Source organism: Otolemur garnettii, unplaced genomic scaffold (genome assembly GCF_000181295.1).
Source record: "Otolemur garnettii isolate 467f Iridium unplaced genomic scaffold, OtoGar3 scaffold00036, whole genome shotgun sequence".
NCBI lineage: Eukaryota > Metazoa > Chordata > Mammalia > Primates > Galagidae > Otolemur > Otolemur garnettii.
This window is the reverse complement of record NW_003852431.1, coordinates 2187427-2192416: the sequence shown is the minus strand read 5'-3', so window position 1 is coordinate 2192416 and position 4990 is coordinate 2187427.

Sequence of the window (4990 nt, the reverse complement as noted above, 5' to 3'; positions counted from 1 at the left end):
GAGTCAAGAAGGCAGGACATCAAGCCAGAAAGTATTGTTCCCAAGTATTAAATTTCATGCCACTTGCCCTGTGGGGGTTTGAACTTCCTGGAGACCAGTCACTCCTATTTTTTTCCTATTTATCCCTTATGGAGAATTTTAGAGAATATTTATCCTATGTCTATCTCACCAGTGTAGTTTGGAAGCACATGTGTTGGATTTCGTGGGATCACAGCTGTAGTACAACTTGACTTAGGATAAATTGTACCTTTAGTCTCATCCATATCTACCTTGCATGCTATTTAGATGATACTCTGAATTTTATATTTTTAAAATGATGATGGAACAAGTTATGTTTGGGGGGAATTGGGATAGAATAATTATGTTTTGCACATGAGATGGGCATAAATTTTGAGAGTTCAGAGGTAATATCTTATGGTCTGAATATGTGTGTCCCCCTCAAAATTAATATATTGAAACTTATATGAAGTTATTAACAGGAGGAGCTTGGGGGTGTGATTAGGTTAGAGGTGCTCCACCCTCACAAATGAAAACAATGTCTTTATAAGAGAGGCATTTGACTTTCCCTCATGTGAGCGTGCATATGGGATTCCATCTGCAAAACAGGAACCCCTTTCCCAAGTTTGCTGGTTTACTCATGTTGAACTTACAAATATCAAGAAGCTTGAAAAATAAATCTCTGTTGTTTATAAATTATCCAAACTAAAATACTCTGTATAGCAATCCAAATGGACTAAGACAGTGAGATTTAGTTGTGAATGATTAGAGAAATACTCTTTGTCTTCTGGCTGTGTAAAGGAGCTAGAAAAATGAGTCAGGAGGTGGTGGTCTAAAAAAACAAAAATCAAAGTACTGGGCAGACCCTCCTAGAGACGAGCCAATCTAGAAGGGACAGCAGAAAAGGAAGTCTACATGCAATACTTTTAGGTCAGTATGGAGGGAAGCTGAAAGATGTGAAAAGGAAGTGGGACACAGTTATATTTTTAGGCTTTTGAGAATAAAGAGAAAATGTTCACAATGACCTTAGTCTTGAGCAGGAGTAGAGAGCAGATGAAAGCACAAACTTAATGTAAACCACAGGGTGAGAGGAGGCTGAAGTCATAGTGAAGTGGAGTAGTAATAGAATTTGAAGACTCACCTCCCCGTATTGGATATTGCCCGCTTCAGAGCTGATGATGCCTGACTTATACCTTCAAATCAGAATGTGTCTACTTGGCTTCGTCAGGATCAGCCCTTATACCTGGGGAAATAACCGTAAGTTTCCACAATATCTTAACACGACGCTATGGGCAGATCAGTAAACAGTTTTGTAACTTATTGTAAATCAAATTTTAATTTTTTTGCAATGACTATAATATAAGAACATCTTAATAGCTACCATCCTCCATTATAAAGTGACCATTCACAGTTTGATGATGAAAGTGGTTACCAAAAGGAGAACCAGAAATAGAATAAACACACCGCATACGTAAAATACACAGCTGCATTAAAAATTCAAAACTTTGACCTTAAAGTGCTGAAATTAATAAAAGTAAAATTATCTAGAGCTCCTTTAGCAGGTGTTGTTCCATTCTTCTTAGACATTTTGATATTCCAGCAATTCATCTTTTTCTACTTTATCTGCTTTTATTCTTTTTAAGGATACATTTGTCAGGCCCTTTCTCAGTCAAAAACACATACATAATTTACCCATCCCCCCAATATCCTGAAAAAAAGAAAAAAGTATAAAAATACCTTTAAAAATACTAAAAAGTAAATATATATATATGTGTGTGTGTGTGTGTGTGTGTGTGTAGCCAGGCATGGTGGCTCACGCCTGTAATCCCAGGAATGTGGGAGGCTGAGGAGGGAGAATTTCTTGAGCTCATGTGTCTGAGACTTGTCTGAATGAGAGTGAGACCCTAACTCATAAAAAAATGAAAAAACCAGCAGGGTGCCTATAGTTCCAGTGGCTACTGGAGGCTGAGGCAGAAGGATGCCCACAGCCCAGGTGTGAGGTTGCAGTGAGCTATGATGCCACTACACTCTGCACAACAACAGCAACAGCAAAGAAATTTTTAAAAAATGCATATATATATAAACTTCTGACTTCTCCAAACTTAAATATGAATAGCTTACTGTTGACTAAAAGCTTTACTTAGAACGAACTACTGATTAACATATTTTGTATACGCAGTCTTACAATTAAGTTTACAAACTTGTCCTAGAAAATGTGACACATACCTCATAGCTGAATCTCTCTATGATCCCCTTTGACCTTCAAAGTTCTCTTTTTGAGAAGCTGTGCACTGGGACATGCTGCCCTTCAAGGCTGGTGCCTGGTACACTCTTCAGAGCAATTTTGGAACTCTTTTTTTGGAAAGGCATCAAAGTTGTCATCATATAACCCTTGATGTCCTGAGTGTCATCAAAATGTCTCCCTTTTAATATTTCCTTTATCTTCAAGTAATAAAAAAAGTCACTGGGCGGCAGCATGTCCCTGATTTCACTTCCACTTTCACCAAGTTTAGTAAGAAATTTTCAAATGTTTGTTCTTTGCTCTAGTTCAAGCTCTGACATTCTTATGAGGGCTCACACAAACGTGCATCCTATTAAATGCCACTCAACAAGACTGCCACTTGTGGACACAAACTGTGAGACACTCATCAGCCGAGACTGTGGAGTCCTTTCTAGTGAGGCCAACATAAGGGCACGGTGCAAGTCCACGGACTTAATTGTCAAACTTTCATATGTACTATATGTGGTATTTTTAAAGTGGCCTATAAAAAAAGGAAAAGTTATATAAAACTCATAAAGAGAGAATATATTTGCTGTATATTAAGTAGAAGGGGATCACCATAAAGGTTTCATCCTTGTCTTCATGTTGAACATGCTGAGGACGACGAGAGTGGAGAGCTGTCTCTGGGGCCGAGGCTGCTGCCATCGCTGTCTCCTGGCCGAGGCTGCTGCCATTGCTGTCTCTGGGGCCGAGGCTGCTGCCATCGCTGTCTCCGGGGCCAAGGCTGCTGCCATCGCTGTCTCCTGGCCGAGGCTGCTGCCATTGCTGTCTCCGGGGCCGAGGCTACTGCCATCGCTGTCTCCGGGGCCAAGGCTGCTGCCATCGCTGTCTCCGGGGCCGAGGCTGCTGCTATCGCTGTCTGGGGCGGCCGAGGCTGAAGAAATTCACACATCAAGTGGACTCTTGTAGTTCATACCTGTGTTGAACAATTGCACAGAATCCTGGTGTGTTTACCGTAACAAAGCTCTAGAGAAAGAGTACGAGGTTATAGTGAGATGGATACGATTTTTAATAGTGACTCCTATCCTTCCCAACCAATTTCAGTGGGGAGATTTTTTTAGTCTTTTGATGCTTAGTGTATTTTTATGTAGCTCTGACTCTCACTTCCAAGTGTATTCTACTGAGACTCACTGAATAATAAACAAGGATGCTTGCTTCAAATTTTTCAAGTTTCAGTGCCCGGGTATTTTCCCCTCCCTTTCTGATACAGTCAGGGCCCGAATCAAATGAGTCCCCTGCCTCTAAGTGAGCATGACCATAGGCAGCTTGGCTACTGTAACATAATACTATAAATAAGGTGGCTTACATAGAACAGAATTTTTTTATCATAGTTTTGGAGACTGGACGCCTCAGTTCAGGGTAACTACAAGGACTGGTTTGAGACAGGGCACTGCCCACTTACAGCTGACTTCACCTCCTGGTGTCCTCAAATGAAGAAAAAGAGTAAGTCAGCTCTCAGCGGTCTTCGTGGAAGGGCCCGGTTCCCGTTCATACAGGGTCCACGCTCCCGACTGAATTACTTCCCAGAGGTCCTACCTCCTACTAACATCCCCCTGGGGGTTGGGATTTCAACATAAACATTTTGGGAAGACAGAAACATTCAGCCCACACAGTGGCACCAGAAGAAAGGTGGCATCTTAACCAAATGTGGTGGCTATGAAGCAATCGCTGTGCCTCTTCCTTCCCGGCTTTCTGGAGCTCCCCCAGACCATGCCAAGTCCCCAAACCTGTTCCTCAGTCTTTTATTGCTTCCGTGGGATTTACCACAAGTTATCTTTTTGGAAAAGTAACAAACTGGCCTTTTTATGTTGATTGAATTGCAGACATCAGATTGGATACGTTTGGGCTTGATTTTCTCATCTGTGGAAAGCAACATGAACACTCACCTCGCCCTACTGAAGAGCGTCAATGGGAAAGCCTGGAAACACTGATGCACCATCTGACTTCAATTTAAACACATTTTTCTCCTAACTCCCCATTTTTAATACTGTTTGATCTCTCCATAAAAGTCATCTTACTAAACCATACTGACATTTGTCTCCAAGAGGAATTTGATAAATATCTTATAATATGACATTATTCTCACTTTGAATTATGCTTAAGAATACCAGTGTGTCCTGGGCAGAGACAGGCAAGTTAAAACATGAAACAATTCGCAGTTTATGTTTAATTTTTTAAATTCACAGTATAGTATGGTTATAAAATAATACATGTCAAATACGTGTGGCTTATTATAAGTTAATGTCATTACTCTGATCTTGGTGTAAGAAAGATACAATTATAAATAAATAATATTTATCCAGAATTGAGTATGGTAACATCTAAAGAGAACTGAGCTAAACTTAAGGCCCGTGTTTTCAAATTTTAAACAAGGTTTTTACTAGAGGCTTTTAAAAAGTCAAGTGGAGTTATAAGCTATAAGCTTTTTGCGTAGCTGGACATTATTTATAAGATAAATTTGATTTCCTTCCAGCAGAAATAGCTATAATAATGATAAACATTGTCTGACCTATGTTAAAGACTGTGGATTCTTTTAATTAGAAATGATTGGTTTACCCGAGAAGTAACATGAGTGAACATCGAAGCAACAATACTATGAATTCTAAACTGGAAGGAGAGAGCTGGAGTCTCCTTCTCTCTCTCTCTCTCTTTTTTTTTTTTTTTTTTTGGTATTCATTATATGAAGAATTAAGATTAAAAATGTGCAAGTGC